Below are 17,705 nucleotides of genomic sequence, written 5' to 3' on the forward strand. Positions count from 1 at the left end.
GGGAGAGAAGAAATTACTGGGATAAATTTATTCATCTCCAACTATGGACCGGAACAAGTGTGCACACAACAGGTTTAATGACCTACCAGTCTGTTCAAAAGATACGGCAATGATTCCATTTAGTGTTTCAGGCTCTAGTAAACAGGTCTATAATACGGGCTGTGTTTTATTGTTTGTTAGGCATATAAGATGCCATTAAGTGATCGATTTCCTGCTGCTTGCTCTAGAAGAACTGTCATAATTAAATCGACTTTCTTTCAGATCAGAGTGTGTCTATCATTAGGCAATGGACAATTATGGGCTGAGCTAACAGGCCTCAGTCTGATGGACGTGGGTGTTTGCAAGGGAAATGGCATGGATGGGAAGATCTCACTGAACAAACTCATTGGCAAACTGCCACTCACAGTCTTTTCAAACAAAACTTAAAAAGTTAAAAGCATATCTGTCAGTGGACTGACTATGAAGCCATGCTCAGTGTAGCCCTGATTGCTCTTTATAATCTCCGTTTTAAGCTGTTTTCTTTGTGTTAAAATTATATTTCAGAAATAGAGTTTGAAGTAGTTTTCAGATACTGCTTAGCTGACGGGCATTCCGCTTGGCCTTAGAGACTGACTTCTCTCAGTTAATTCACTTCTATTTATACTTTTCTACATAATTAGGGTAATGATTACATGAAAATATTTTGTCTGAAAGGTTAAAATATTTTCTACATTACTAGAGACTCATGAAACAACAACAAAAACGAAGGCCAGGGGTAAGTCCATGATATTCTTCATTTATCTGTATTATCTTTACCTTGGATAAATGGGACACTGTATTTGCACGGACTGGTTAAGAACAAGGTTCTTCAGAGGTGCTTGGATGCATTAGAGTGAGAGAAGGTGCCCAAATGTGGAGAGGAGTGAGACAGAGAATAGGGAATGTGTGATGTAGACTTCATCAATGAAGAAAGAACAGTCCCCTGAAATGCACAGTTCCCAGACATAGAGTTTCATTCTAATGGACATTAAGAACTTGTGCTGATTAAAGGAATGTCAAAAGGCATGCATACTTCTTTTGTCTGAGTTCTTGGCAGGACCTTTCAATTTGACATTATCTGGGTATTATTTTCTTTAACAATTTACTCCTATTATTTTCTCTGGTCTCTTTCTGGCACCCTCATTTCTTAAATTCTCTGCTTTTCCTCTCTCCTATTTTTTTTCTTCTTCTTCTTTGCTTTCTAATGTAGTCTTAATAGCTGACACAGGCTTTTGAAACCTCAAAACCCACCTCCAGAGACATATTTTCTCCAACAAGACCACACCTACGCATCCTTCTCAAATAGTGCCACTCCCTGGTGACTAAGCATTCAAGTACATGAGCCTATGGTGTCTATTTTTATTCAGACCAATAAAGTGTCCTTCTCAATCGCTTTTCCATATTATTTTTGAAACAAGGTTTCTTCTTGTTCCTAGCGTAAACAAACAGGATATCTAGGCTGATTACTGAGCTCTGGGACCCTTCTGCCTTCACCTCCCAGGCACTGGGATTTTAGACACACAACACTGTGCCTGGCTTTTTATTTAGGTGCTGGGAATTCATACTCAAGTGTTCATACTTGTAGAGCAAGAAGTTTACCAACTAAGTCATTTTCCCAGTCACTCTGTATTTTTTAATGAATTGTATCTCTTTTTATATATACACTATCTTATTGGAGACCCATAATTTCTTAACATAAATTTCTCTCCCTTATTTTCTTAATTTCCCTCTAATTTTGGGTCCTATTATAACATACCACAGAATGGGTGGCTTATACACAACTGGTTTATTCTTCAGAGTTATGGAGGCTTGAATTCTTATGTCAACTGTCATCATAGCCACTGTCTGAGAGTGATACCCTTTTAGTCTCTAAACTGCTCAACTTACTATATCCTTACCTGACAGAAAACTAGAGCGTTCTCTGGAGTTTCTAGGGGTGTTCAACCCACTCAGGAGGACCTTGAGACCTTGCTAATGACCTAATCACTCCGAGGCCCCACCTTCTGAAACCATTGCCCTGTTGGCCTGGGATTTCATAATATAAACATAAAGTTTCAGCTCATCCAACTTCTACCTCTCCCTTCTTCTCTTTTCCTGTTGGTTTGTTTCATTTTGATATCTCTTCAACCCTGATTCATTTTTCAGTGTGTCTGATGACTCCTTCTTCTCTTCATATTTAAAAATAGAATGCTAAAACTCAAATTAGAAATGGAAACAAGTCAAAGGGAAAATGCTAAAGCAGAGGAAATATTTGCTACATGTAACAGGATAAAGGCCATGTTTATATACCTAAAAGGCACAAACTGCTCAGGAAGATAAATATTACAATAAAGAAAAATGTCAGAAAACCAATTTACAAAATATAAGCATCTAACAGCATTTCCAGATGCTGAACCCATAACCAAGTATAAATGCACAAACAATAAGATGTTATATCTAATATCAAGCTAGAATGTGGCTGTTCTTCTTGCCTTTGGTAATAATTCCAAGCATTGGCAAGGACAGAGAAAGGCTTCTCTCATAGGTTACTGATGGATGGGACTAGAAATTGATGCTTATTTTCCAAAGAATAAATAGCCTACACACATTAATGCTTTGAAAAGTATACAGTTTAAGTCAGCAATTTTAAGGAAGTAGTTGAATTTTCTAAGGTCTGTCTTCATTCTGGAGTTGTTTATTCCCAGACAAATTGGATGTAATATCATGCCCGCCATAAAGAGTTAACAGAGGAAATCGTGGTTACACCCTTATGAGGTGTGCTATCAACTATAAGAAATGATGTCACTGTAATTTAAACACTGACAGGGAAAGGTGTTATGATCCACTGTTAAATAAAAACATAAAATAAGAGGATGTTTTCAAAATAGACATCCATTTAGAATAATATCTGTGATATACAGAGAAATAGGACAAGGCCAGATGATGACCATAAACCAAGGTAGCTTACCGAAGACAGAAATATGGCGACTTAGTTTTTGTATCTTTCACATATTTTATAGCACTGGGCATATTTTTAAGAATATCAAAAAAGGGGGAGTGAGTGTGAATGATTTAGGATTTTGGAACATGTGCTTGTCGTGGTCGTCCTGCTAGTCCTTCAGTAAGATTTCCCCGACTCCCATCAGATTCTGTCATTCCACAAGAACCCACGGGACAGTGTTTATCAGTTTTCTTCACATGCTGGGCAGTTCTCCAGTCTGGGTGACTCTCCATGATTGAACTCATACTTGCTGGTCCTCTTTCCAGCCTGATTGTCTTCCCACCCTCTGCTGTGCCTGGGTAGCTACTTGGGGAAATCTCCTAGGGCAAAATTCCACATGGAAAAGACTCCAGTCTCCTGGCCTGGCAGAGCAAAGTTCACCAGCTGGTGATGAAGGGGTCAATTAGAATCTTCCTGCTGCTTGCGCTCCAGAACATAAAGATGTTTGTGGAGTGTCTCTATGTGTGTATGTTTCATGTTCCTTTGCACATGGAAATGTGCGTGAATATATATATATATATATATATATATATATATATATATATATATATTCTTTTGCGTGTGTTTGTGTGTCTCCATGTAGATATGTTCCTTTCTGTGTGTACATATGTACACATGACACCAAAGGTAGAGGCCAAATGTATTCCTTATTCAGTCCCCCCCCTTTTTTATGCATGGTCTCTCATTGAACGTAGGTGCCTAAGACTGTGAAGCAAGAGATTTACTGACTGAGCAAAATTTTAATTAATACTTCCTTCTGTGAGCCTCGGAATACCTACTGACTCCAATGCCTGTGTCATTTCAGGGTTCTGCAGACCCTGTTGACTTATTGCTTGTCACTGTCTCCTCAACAGCCTCTCTGGACTCTGATGAATTAATTCCCACTCATCCTTCCATTTCGGGATGCCGATTTTGTCCACATTTCTTGCTAGTGAAGTCACTGTTCCCGTTCTCATCGCCTTATTGATTTACATCTCCTTTCTACCCTCATTTTGAGAAAATTTCAGGAGGAAGGGACATAAATATTTACACTGAATGCAATACATTTAACAGGAAGTCCTGTGGCTATTTATACAGCTTTCTCTCTTCGTCAGTATCACTCGACACAGATGTCTCATCGAGGGGCTTTGAGAATTTGCAGAAGTTCACTTGGTGAAGAAGATGAGCATGATGTGGCTCGTATTCACCTGACCTAGCCAGGAGCTGGGACACAAGGCTGCCCCCTCTGCCCTGATTAGCCTCCCCGTGCAGGAGGCTGGGAAGAGAGCAAGCAGCAAGCACAATATGCCAATTTCTCGATAATAGAATGTTATGCTTGCATAGGAAGGAAGCTGCAGCTGTTCAGTACAGATGGCAAATAGCTGACTGCATCGAGCAGGATTCAGTGAGCTATCTCGAGTGTCGAGGCACGTGGAAAGAGAGACGTGTAAACTAGTTCCTGCTTCCATGCAGGAAAAAATTCACTTGATAATTAACATTTATTTAGATGGTTTTTAAAATGAAAATGTCTCCCAAACCATTTCCTAAAAGCCAATTCCCCAAATACTGTGTCCCCGAATGCACCAGGATTTGCCTCAGATGAATTAGATTTTTCAGGATTTGTTTTGTACCATCTGTTCCAATGGCTTTCTTGCCACAGAAGGTAGTAAGGTCAGAGGCCTGTGTGTGTGTGTGTGTGTGTGTGTGTGTGTGCATGCGCACGCGTGCATGTATTTGTGTGTTAACATGTGTGGGTGTGTTATTCACCATTCTGTACATGTTCATTTTGCCTCCAGATCTTCAAAATCAGAAGTTTAATAGTGGGGACAATGATACTGTTTTAATAAATGTCTGTATTTCTGAGGTACTTAGATCTCCCCCTTATAAAATGCATGGTAAAAAGTTCATACTTATTAGCTTATTTGTGAACTAACTTACAAAAAAGGAATGTGCTGTGGGGTGTCTGCCCCCCCAATAACACCAAGAATTCCTCTGGACTTGTGTGACAAAAACTGAAGACAGTTGGCTATAAACTTCCAGGTGCATGGAAGCTTAGACCATGATTCCACTTATCTGAGGAACCCATAGTGGTCAAACTCACAGGGCTGGAAGCAGAGTGGTGGTGGCCAGAACTGAAGAAGAAAGAAGGGAACAGAGATCTCTTTCCTTTGTATTTAAGGGATTCTGAGTTTCAGTTTGGGAAGATGGAAAGTTCTGGAAACATACCATGGTAACTGCTTAATGCTACAAAACGGGTCACCTGTAAATAAATGATGGGAAGAAGGGAATGGCTCAGTCAGTTGTCCGAGTCATTGGCTCAAGAAAAGGTTCAACCTTGCCTTGGAAGAAGAAGAACCTGAGTTTGATTCTCAGATTCCCTGTAAAAATGCCAAGCATGGTGATACAAGCTTGTATTCCCACTGCTGAGGAGGCAGAGGCAGGAGGATCCTTGGGGTTCACTGGCCAGCCAGCCTAGCCATGTCGGTGAGTTTGTTACAACATGTGAGAGACTCTCACACATGACTGTCACACCGTTCCTTCAATACTGCGTCAGAGATGACATTAAATGACATAATTAGGCTTTGAGAAACTGCTCCATGCTTGGGTTTTCAAGAGGTTCCCTCTGTGTTCCTGTTGGCTTGGAAGCCTAGGAGTGTCTGTTGGGTAAAGGCAGCAGGACTTCAGCTATCGGGTCCTGCTGGTGGAGAAGCTCTTGTTTCTGTGACCCTTTGTTCTCCAAGTTTCCAGATATTGCCCACTTTCCATCACATTTTATCCATGGACAATCTGGGAGCAGTGCGACCCTGTTCTTCAGCTGAGGACATTGTGTCATGACCTATAATGTTCATAGCTTACAAAAGGCAACAAAAGAGCCTACATGGTGTCCTGAGGAAAGGAAATTTCCCTAGCTTGGTTTTGAGGCATCACCCACAGAACAATGAGGCCACGGCAAGCTGCCCCCGAACAGTGTGCCACATGGATGGTGTGTCCAGTCCAACCTAAAGGAAAGTCCTTATCCCGGACCAGTGGAAGAGTAGGAACAAAACCGTATAGGAGCTTCGAAATGTGAAGCTCCCAGAGGCCCACAGCTGGTTTTGGTAGGGCGCCATGGTGACCGATAGAGAAGACATGATACCTGAAGTTTCTGGTCAAGATCAAACAATAGGGAAAAAAGTAAGTTACAGAGGCCACAGCCACACAAACCACGTGACCACGGAGGATACAGGGGAACCCCTGTTCTTCTGGTTAAGCGGTCACCATCTCCACACGGCCCCACACGGCCGCCCAAAGAGTAAGTTCAAGTCGTTAATTAAGCTTCTGTTCTTTCTCGTGCTCTCCAGTGATGCAGAGAAATAGCCCAAGAGAGACCGTGTGGGAGGAAAGAAAGAAAGCGCCAGAACTTCTCACTTTCGGGATGATGCAAGTCTGCCGTTCTCTCCCCAGTCTCCTTTCTGACCACCGCTATTCATGATTTAGCGAACTGAAAGCCACTTCTGGCTTTCACATTGTCAAACCTCTTAACTGAACTTCCTGCTGGCACCTCTGTGCCCCTCACGCAGCCAAACTTCCTACAGCCCCGTGCTCTCTGCCCCCAGGACACCTCTCAGAGCTTTCCAACAGGTCCTCTAGCTTTCCGAGAACCTAGGCCTAGGCGTCTTCTTCCACGGAGAGGGAGACAGAAATAACGGAGGGGCAGGAAGTCAGCTGCATAATGTTTGCTTGGGGACCAAGAATCAGCGATTTCATAACTGACGCAGAAAGGCCTCCACGATCCCATACTTTCTAACCTTTTGTTCGAAGTCATTTTTGCAACTAGAGAAAGGGGAAAAAGTAGGAGGAATATCTAATTTTGTGAATCTCATTTTCAAATTCAAATCTCCAATGTTCCCTGAGGCAGTGGATTGCACAGACAACCCAGCGATGAAAACTTAATAAAAGGCCCAGAAAGATCATAGATCATGCTGGCCCATCAGCTGTCATAGGTAAGGGAACAATAATGATATTATTCTAATATTTGGAACATGTAGGGTCGTGTTTCATCCTCCACAGTGACAGCTACCTCGCTTCAAGCTTTATCATGGTCTCCCCAGAGCTCGTCTCCAGTTCCAGGTCATTTCTGTCACCACCTTTCTTTCCATAGAACCTTCACCTGGCATTGGATGGAGAAAATGACAGAGCCCCACATAGAAGCACCGGATTGAGCTCCTAAGGTCCTGATGAGGAGCAAAAGGAGGGAGATCATGAGCAAGGAAGTCAGGACCGTGAGGAGTGCATTTACCCATTGAGACGGTGGGACAGATCTAAAGGGAGACCACTAAGTCCAGTTGGAATGGGACTGATGGAACAGGGGACCAAACCGGACTCTCTGAATGTGGCTGATGGTGGAGGAGGACTGAGAAACCAAGGACAACGGCGATGAGCATGAACTCTACAGCATGGACGGGCTCACTGTGAACCTTGTCAGTTTGGTTGCTCACCTTCCTGGACTTAGGGGGAGCTGGGAGGACCTTGGACTTAACATAGTGAAGGGAACCCTGATGGCTCTTTGGCTTGGAGATGGGCGGAGTGGGGGTATGGGTGGAAGGGAGGGGAGGGAAGGGGAAGGAGGAGGGGAGGAAATGGAAATTTTTAATAAAAAAATGAGAAAAAAAAGCAAAAAAAAAAAGAGAAATGTTTAAGCACAGTGCCGATGTGCACTGGTGTCCTCAATCCCTGGCTCTAGTCCCTTCTCCTCTCAGCCTCTTCCCTTTTCTGCTCGGCTACCACCTATCTTTTCAGAGCACAAGTAGGGCCACCTACATGCCACCCTTAAGACAGTCTCTGGTTTTCTACTGCTGCGAGACCAAAGGGTAAAGCCTTTCAAATGGAAAACCAAGACTTTTAAAACTTGGTCTCACATGGCAGCCGCCTTGCTTCCCGGCATTGCAGTCCTACTCCATTCAGTGGCACAGATCCTCCACCCATCAGGGTCTCCATGGATGTAATCCCAGAGACCCATTATCTGTGCATGCTTTCCTAGGATACTTTCTATGTTTTTTTTCCGGACAAGGATGCTCCACAGCCATCTCTGGGAAGCCTTTCCTAAACTCCTGTTGTGGGACTTCTTCTGTCTGGTGATAGGGCCTCATGTTAGAATGCATACAGGATCTATCCTGCCCTCCTGATATACTTAAGGCATCCCATACTGGGAACCCTTGCTTGGGCGTGTCCTTCCCCTTTCCCGCGCCTGATGTCACATGCTCAGCTAAGGATAGCCAGAGGAGAAAGAATCAAAAGCAGTCATCCCAGAGGAGAGGGTTTGCTGGCTAACATCTTCCCCCAGCAAAGGGTGTCCTGAGCTCATGACTGCACTCACACGCAGGGTCTATTCCTCTTTGACTCCCTGCTCCTGGCCCAGACCACTCTGGGAGATTGGCCTATGGCTTTTGTCCCGGTTGATTTCCTATTTTAAGTCCAATTCCTCATTGTTTCAGAGAAGGGAAGTTGACTCATAAATGAAAGGAGGAATTGTCAACTGTCATCTACCTCCGGCTGGGTGCAGTGACCTCCCTAAAGAGGCTGGACACCCCTTTACCTTGTCCCACAAGTGACCAACCCAGAGATGTTGGGATCAGCAAGTGTAACCCCAGCCTCAACTTCACATCCTGAGAGAGATAGAGAACTACAGTTCTGTCTTCTTCCACCCACTCTGCTGGGAGCATTAATTAGTGCAATTCTCTGGGAAGCAATTTAGGAAAATGTATCTAAAGTCTTCCTACCATTTCCTCCTTTGCCTCAGCATCTCACTTCAGTGAGAAGGGGAAAATAGATGTATATGTATGCTGTATGTACATGTGTGTGTACTCACACATAAGATGTTCATCTCAGAGTTATCTATAGAGGACAAATACTGAGTCAATTCCATTATGAAGCACACTATCATTAAAAATACGCTCTTAGACAAACATTCTATGACATTTCTAAAATGGCCACACTATCTTGCTGATTAAAACCAAACAACACCACCTACTAGGTTTTTTTTTTATCCTTACAAAAACAGCTGGAGACTCTGTCTTCTTGAGCCTGGGTGGTCTTAGTCCAAAACAGGCACGAGCAGCTCCAGTTCCAATTAGAGTTTAGAGATCACAGTTATTCTTGGTTCCTCCCTCACTTCTTTTCACTTTTCTGCCTCTACATGGGACCCCACGATTCCACAATGGTGTTTGCTGGAGGAGTTGTCCTTCTGCTGGCTCTACACAGCATGCTGTCACCTACTGCTGCCACGAAGAGGTTCCTAAGAGATGGATCCTGGACTTGCTCCCACCCTGACTCAAGCCTGCCTCTCTGCTTTCAGACACTACCAGGCTATTGGCTCTCCAGACCTTAAAGCTGTACCTGATACACTGATACACTCTGGCCTTTCTTTGCCTTCCAGAATCAAAGGAGCCCTTCATTCTCCACTCAGAACCACAAGGTACACCTGACTTCTGAAGTCTACTTCTAAACCTGACCTCCAAAATGCTTCTTGGAAGCAGAAAGAAGCAGAGAATATAATAGAAGGGAATGAATATAGTCCTTAGCTCATCCAGGGAATCTCCACCCAGCAGCCCGGGTACAGATCCTTGGTGGCTCCTTCCCAAGTCTTTGGTGCCTGATCCCACCAGGTCCTTTCCCAGAGTCCGCTGCTTGAGAAAAGAAGGGTGAATGTGGTGGTAGGGTGCACAGGACTCTGAAGATCCTCACCTTATTCATGTCCATGAGTCCCTCTAGGAAAAACACCCAAAGCTAATAACCCACTAGTCATCCAGTCAAAAGAGCTGCACTGTGAAATCCAGATGCCCTGACACAGCCTGCTCTTTGAAGGAAAGAGTCAGGTTTGTGGAGGACAATCAGCAATCCTACAACTCAGGACAGGCAAGAAAATAGCTAGTTCAAGGTTATCAGGCTGTATAGCAAGACAGAGAAAAGAAAAGACAAAAAAACGGGCATTTAGTTTGGGATTCTTGAAGGAGATCAATGCCGCATGACAAACTATGGTCTCTTTGTATTTTTCAAAGCAGACAGTTTGTAAGTTGTAAAGCTTTACAATCCAGGGTCAGCAAGTGGCCCCACTGTTTCATTGGTTCAGCACCAGGGAGTTATTTTGACCTTTTGTGTATCACACACTGTAATAATATGTCCTCTGCTATGGCCATATAAGGGGCCTCCTCCCATAGAGAAAGCATGCTTACCACATGCTTCTTGGACTTTATCAGATTTAGCTGCCACTCTGTACCCACTGCCTTCAATGTCTCAGAAACCTTGTGGGTCATTTTTTTTTTTTTTGTTGGTAACATACCAGCTACTGCACCAGTGGCCTACACAAGCAACGTATTTGTGTCTTAATACAAAGTCAAAGCTGCTTACACAACAGCAGCTCTTGTGATCCTAATGTACCTGTCTGCTCATCGTGCCCTGCAGGCGAGTAATGATTGCAATATAATCATGGTGCCGTCAAACCCTCCCATCGTAGATGACTTCAGGCATTGTCAGAGCTGTCCATCCAGATACATCTGACAAGGCCCTTACCAACATCAGCTTCAGGGTAGAGGCAGAGGCAATGGACCAAAAAATATTTGTAAAGAATATTCTGGACATTTAGAAAGGGAAAAATGTTCAGAGAAAAACCTCACAGATGGTCATATGCCAGAGCTGTAAATATACTGAGAAAGGCACTCATGAGATGAGGCACCCAAGGGTGGTGGTGGGGAGAGGGTCATTAAATGTGGTTTTTATCATCCTAGAAGTGATCACCAACATCTATGCCCTCAGGTTATTATCAGGCAGGGATCCTTATAGGTCAAGAGAATTCTCCAAGCAGAGTTATGATGATTCATACTCGGGAGCATTACTTGTTCAACAGCAGAGTTATAGGAATTGATCAGGAGGCTGAGGATGTGGCTCTGGTGGTAAAGTATTTGCCTATTTTGTGTGGGAATCTGGGTTTGATCTCTAGCATAGCACTTGGGAAATGGAAGGAGGAGGACCAGAAGTTCTAGATCATCCTTGGCTATATTCTAAGTTCAAGACAAGCCTGGGCTACAGAAAAACAAATCTGGAAGCCTACTGCAAAGACAACTTTCAAAATTTAAGGCAACCCTTTCCCACCTGTCCCTACAAAACCAGTGGAATCCCTCTTACGTGTGTAAATCCACCTGTAAAATCACAGCATCGGTTTAAATCATATTTTACCCCTTCCACATCCTGATATCAAATTCTGGGAAGCCATGCCATGTTGTATCTTGATCCTGCTGGCAGAGCTCCTCTGTTGGAGGAAGTAACAGGGTTCCCTTTGAGTCTTCTGCTCTAAATGAATCATCTATGAGCATGGGTTCTTCAAACTTCTGCTTCAATTATTTCCCGTTCTAAGTACTTCCTGAGCTCTCACTGTAAGGTAAATGGTTCGATATGCAATTGCTATGAATTACAAGCTTCCCAGACTCAAGCAACTTTGGAAGATGCTTTAAAAGCAATAAGCAACCCGATCCAAATCTAGCTCACAGTTCTATGCACAGAAAAGTTGAAGAGAGCTTTACAAACTATTAGAGTTTCCTGTGGAGATGTTGGTGGTGTTATGGTGTGGTTAGTCTTTGGATTAATTGCTTTTCTTATGACTGTTCCCCAAAACCCTGACAGAAGCAACATAGGGAAGTAAGGATTTAGTTTTGCTTAGAGTTTCATGGAAAAGATGGCATGGAAACATTTACGGTGGTGGCTGCAGCCTCAGTCTGACTGTCAGTCAGGAGTATGAGGTAGTTTGTCCCATCTAGATAGATCAGGAAGCAGGTTGAACTTAGATTAGAATCAGGGTTGTGTGGAATACATAGGACCTTCCCTTACTGCTCTATGTCTATAAAGGAGGCTCCATGTCCTAAAAAGCTTCCACAACTTCTCCAAACATCACCACCAGCCAAGGGCCAACTTTCCTTTCTAATGAGTGTTTCAAAAATGGGTTTTCAGTTCTGTAGCCTAGAGCCTAGAGCATTATGGGTAGGACCTTGCCTCAGTGCACACTTCTCATTTTCCTCTTACAAACTGTGTTTTTCCAAATGGTGCTTGCAAGAAAATCACAGTGCTCGCCCACTGTCCACTGTCCCTACTGCTTTGTCTCTGACGTTCACATCTTTAAACAACTTCACACTTGTTCACCACAGGGTGTATTTCCCACATTGCCACGTACTTCTGACTTACTGTTGGGGGCACAAAGGTCCTTGTATTCACAGATAAGAACTAGGGAAATAATACTCTGGGCTGTTTCCTCGAAAGAGGAAGAATCTGTTTAGTAGATATTATTGAAGACCTGGTTACCTTTTGCTATCTGTAGAGGCAGACCTCACCCAAATCCCCCAGAACTTTTATCCCAGACCGCCCCCCCCATAGATCTTTATCATCTTTCACTTAATATAACCCAGTGCGAGCTAGGGAAGGTATCACATGTATCCTTATGTATTCTTACAGCCTGCTGACCTCTACGCTATTACGGTCAGAGCCCACACTAGATCCTAGGCCTTTATACTATAGACCCCATCTTCATGATCATGTGTGCTTTACAAAGAAATTTTGATGCAGTCACACCTCTTGTGCACCTGGAATTAGAGTGATAGTTACCTAGAAACATTTTTTTGAAGTTCTATTGTGTTTAGACGTGCTGGAAATAAATCGCCTGGCATCAGATTCTCTAGAAGTTTGATCCAGCCTAAGTAAGCTGAACTGAGTTTTCATTCTCTCCTCTTTGTGAATCATTTTCCCGCCTGCCACGACACCTGCAGGGACCCTTCCCTTTGCCTTCTGTTCCCTCGCACTGTAAACCTGGCTAAAGGGAGTATATAAAAACCGTGCCACAGTCTGACTGCTGCGCTGTTTTGAAATTCCTTCTGCCAGGCAAATTAGCCCACTACCTTAGAACTCAGCCTCACTTAGATTTTTAGGTTATAGGCAGAATATAGATAAATACTTTGCCAGAGTGCAACACGAGTGGCTTTTAGTTTAATTCCAGATACAGGCCTTGTTCTCCAACAACACTCTAGGGTTCTCAAATTTGTCTGTGTTTTCTTACAAATGAGCCAGATCTTTGATCTACTTTGAGCTGATGCTTGTTATGATGAAATATAGAGCCAGTGGCATACACCTTTAATCCCAGAACTTGGGAGGGAGAGACAGGCAGATCTCTGTGAGTTTGAGGCCAGCCAGGTCTACAGAGCAAGTTCCAGGTCAGCTAGCACTGTTTCACAGAGAAACTCTGTCTCAAAAAACAAACAAGTGAAATAAAGGAAGGAAGGAAGGAAGGAAGGAAGGAAGGAAGGAAGGAAGGAAGGAAGAAATTGCTTTTATTCTACTGTGGTTGGCCATCCAATTTTCCTAGTATTGTTTATTGAAGAGATTGCCTTTTCTGCAGTGTTTTTTTCTGGTACTTTTCTGAGAAAACTGAGAGCAGTAAATGTATGGTCTAGGTCTATATGTCAGTTGGCTGTGTAGGAAGCTCATCAGAGTGGTAGGCTGCTATGTGGTTATTGTGGGGTTAGCCTGGACTGGCTTCATATGATGTAGGCTCTTGGATGCATAGCTACTGTGAAGATGGCTCTAGGACGGGGTTTATGCATTCTCATTCATACCAGCAGGCATTATGGAGAGATGTCTGGCTTAATACAGGTGCACAGACAGCATCAGCTATGTGTTCATCCCCTCTGTGTAAGCCTATCTGCTCCTGAGGGATCTGGTACCATGTGGGTTTGCAAACCAGTGGCCTCAGCCTTTTTTTATGTCTCAAGAATCAGAGAAGCTAATGTCATTGTGTTCCAGCCATCACTTGATTATGTTAGTATGGCTGTGGACTGTCAAGAGTGAAGAGGTCTTGTGGCTATCAGCCGCCATCATGGACCACATTCTAGAAAGAGCCCCATTCCATAAGGGCGCAGAGTTGTAGCTGCATACGGTGTGGTGGAGGGCGAATCATTTCTGCCCTGTGTCAGTGCAGCCTCACAGGGAGGCACCTTCCTCCCTGTGCAGGGACTAGGAGGCTTGCAGGAACCCCCTGTATAGTTGAACACTGTGGCAATGGGACCAGTGGGTGCCTACCCTCAGAGAAATCTGTCCTCTGTCTAGGATTGGGGATGGGGAGAAATAAATGAGCGACGGGATACCTTACTATTCCCTCTGGAGCACTCTGCTGAGTTTTGAAGGCCCAGAAGGATGGAGACAACTTGATCCTACTCTCCAATGCTTGCCTGATCCTCCCAATGGCACACATGTGTGTGCTCTTTCTTGTTGTCTCTTTGGCCACCTTGCTGATGTTGTTCCATGAGTGTGATATGTTACCAGTGTCATGTTGGTACTATATACTCACATGTATGCAAAGGAACAGAGAAGGGGAAGAATACATCCAAAGAATCAAGTATCAGTATATGAGGTTCTGGACATTTTATTTCATTGTGTTTTTCTGGTTTGTTCCACACCTTAAGCAGTGGCATTCACATTATAACCATTTATAAAGCTACTCACTTTTCAGTGGAGGGTATAACACATTGATCAAGTCCTGCCTAAGCATGTAGGAAACCCCGGATTTGATCCCCAGCACCACCTTAAAAATAATCAGATGTGGAAGGCTCACACCTGCCATCTCAGCACTCAAGAGGTGGAGGTAATAGGATTGGATGCAGGGTATGTGAGACCCACTTTCAAAAAGACTAATGTTTCATTCATGTATCAGTCTGACAGTTAATATCATCTTTGTTTTCCATGTGTCAGGTGACATCATGCACTCCAAAAATGAAGATCTACTGAGCGAAAAGTCTGGCCCTCCATGGAAGTTACCTGAAATTCTCACCCCCAGAAGGAGATGGAACTGAGTTGGATGTGTTTAATATTGCAGAGACAAACTGTCAGTCGAATTGAATCCCAAAGTCTATCTTCACAAACGAGAAGATTTCTTTTTCTGAGTATAGTAGAGCTTGGAGAGGTTGGGAAGCTGGGGAAACGACTGACCCTTGTAAGAGGTCAAATCCAAGGCTGATTTAATTCCCACATTTGAGGCAGTGACTTAAAATTGAGTTTGTGTTTTCCATCTCCAGGGACTTGTTTGTCTCTCACGTAGTAAAGCTGCCTGGTAATGAGCTCACGGTTAAAAGCTATTTTGAAATGGAATTTTTATAGAGTCAATTTTTTGGTTGCTTAAAGTTAATTGCTTTGTACCTAATTTTAGTCCAACAGGGAGCAATTTTGTTCTCCCCCAGCAAACTTTATCTTACATGAGGCTGATCTATAATCTTATTACATGTGTCTGGGTGTCTATCAGTAAATACCATAGAGTGTACCGCGCTTCCAAAGGTCACTGTGTGGTTTTTAACATTCTTCACAGATTTTACTTTGGGCAAAGCAGTGAATTGTTTCTCTGATGCCAAGACAGTCATTGTATTAAATGAAAGTTAGGAAAAGATGAGGAAATCTGGATTACCTTTGCTCATCTCCTCCATCACAGTTGCTAGGCAACTTGCAGGCGTTACACCATTCTAAGGATGTGAATGAAATACTGCACTGCGAATAGAAGAGGAACCAGAGGGAGATTGCATATTTCCACTAGCAAGCCTACAGCAGTCATTCTTACAGTTCAGTCCTTGGACCAGGACCATCAGATGAACCTGAAAATGTAAAGAAATAAAGAATTCAATGCAAACAATCAAATAAATAAATAGACATGTATCAAAAGCTCCGATAGTCTAATCAATAAATGGACAAAAAATAGAAGATATATTTCTCAGAAATAATCACAAATGACTAATCAACACACACACACACACACACACACACACACACACACACACACAGAACACCTGCAATCCTCAAGGAGCTGCATATCAAAACTACATTGAATTCTATTTTACCCTCTGAATGGCCACCATCAAGGAAACTGAAAACAACAAATGCTATTGACAACTGCCAAGTTATGGAATCTGCCTACATGCCTGAGAACTGATGGATGGGCCAACAAAATGTATGTGTTCAAGGTGGAGCTCTATGAAGAAGAATACATCAGGCAATTGCAGGATGCCAATGGTGGTCATCATAGAAGGCGACCATATCAGAGTCTCAAAGACAAGCACTCGTGTGTATAATCTAGAAATACAAAGACGTGAAAGTAGAAAGGGGCACTGTTGTGGAGCAATAAGAGGAGGAGAAGGAGGTGCCAAAGGCAGGGGATAGTGAAGATGATGGAGGTTAACTACATGTGTACAAGAGAAGGTCAAGACGAAGCCCATCATTTTATGTTGATATACGCAAATAATACAGTTTTCAAAACAGAATAGGAAAATAAGGAGGTTTTATGACCCTTATTCTATCAGTACATGCTGTGTATATGCGTTAGATAATGCATTGCATCCTCAAAGTTTGTATAATACTACAAGATAATCAAAATTTGAAAAGAATACTTGCCTGTAAAATATGACAGCATACTAATCATCTTATAAATTATCAAGGAAGTGATGCAAAGGATGTATTTACTAGTTTTATTTAATCACACTACATTTTATGCATATATCAAATACCACACTGAACTCCATAAATATAACACAATTGTGATTTGTTGATTAAAATATCAATTCTCAGGCTGATGAGTTAGTTCATTGGAGAAAGGCACTTGCTACCAAGCCTGAGGAGTTGAATCCTTGGGGACAACATGAAAGAGAGAGAGAACTAATTCCTAAAAATTGTCCTCTGGCCTCCATATACATGTATGTATGTACTCACACACACCAACATACATTCTCTCTCTCTCTCTCTCTCTCTCTCTCTCTCTCTCTCTCACACACACACACACACACACACATATACACACACACACATCAATCAGTATTTTTGAAAGAGGTGTAAATTTGGGGACCCCACTTTTCTATCTTTCAGGTAGAAGCTCTGGGTAGCAAGTAATCTACGCAGTAACAGCCAGTAACAGCTCTCTATGTTACCAGATGAGCTTGGAACTTTGAGAACTAGACCCTGGAGTAATGAGCTTATATTTTGCTGATATAGAATTCTAATAGGAGTGTGGCGGGCTATCAGAGAACTTGTACATTAGTTCCTTTTCTGTTGCTATGATAAACACCATGACCAAAAGCAACTTATAGAAGAAAGAGTTTGCTTTGGCTTATGATTCTAGAAAGCCAAGTGTTCACAGTGGCAGAAGAAGCCTGGCAGCACATTTACGCTGCATACTCAGGAAGCAGAAACAGAAAACAGGCAGTGGCGTGAGCCCACTCCCCAGATGTGCTCCCTCCAGCCAGGCTGCACCTCTTGAAGGTCTCACAACCTCTTAAAACAGTGTCACTGACTGGGGATCAAGTGTTCAAACACTCGAGCCTATGGGAGACAGTTTTCATTCAAACCCCCACAACCCCCAAGTATCAGGCTTCACCTGAGATGTGAATCCAGAGGTAAACAATGGGAAATTGTTCATAGGATGCACAAAGTCTGCAATTACAGTGTCCCCTTTTAAGTGGAAATCTAAGGCAAGATAAGTCAGAAGCCAGAAGATACGGTCAACAGTGATAGGGATGGAGCTCCACACCACACTGGTGGGCAGTTGCTGACGGGTTCTGCTCAGATGTTCCTACCCAAGACAAACCAGGTTATTGTTTTTGTGGTAAGACAAACAGAAGCAAAGAGGGATGGTGAGCTAGTTCAGTAGGAAAAATTGCCTGCCGTGCAAACCTGACAACCA

General features: G+C 43.0%; 1 protein-coding gene across 9 annotated transcripts in view; it reads right to left on the reverse strand.

Moving 5' to 3' along the window:
* The window catches only part of Dusp10 (dual specificity phosphatase 10), a 550,627-nt gene that overhangs the window by 430,994 nt on the left and 101,928 nt on the right, over window positions 1-17,705 (reverse strand). For 5 of the 9 annotated variants that reach the window (XM_038349382.1, XM_038349377.1, XM_038349379.1 and 2 more), the window contains one exon: window positions 15,447-15,630. The gene's annotated coding sequence lies outside the window, so the exon portion shown is untranslated. Of the gene's footprint in view, window positions 1-11,188; window positions 11,260-15,446; window positions 15,631-17,705 lie in introns of those variants that run through there. The other 4 variants (XM_038349383.1, XM_038349380.1, XM_038349381.1 and 1 more) reach the window with 2 other exon arrangements.

The sequence above is a fragment of the Arvicola amphibius genome, chromosome 12 (genome assembly GCF_903992535.2).
Source record: "Arvicola amphibius chromosome 12, mArvAmp1.2, whole genome shotgun sequence".
Classification (NCBI taxonomy): Eukaryota; Metazoa; Chordata; class Mammalia; order Rodentia; family Cricetidae; genus Arvicola; species Arvicola amphibius.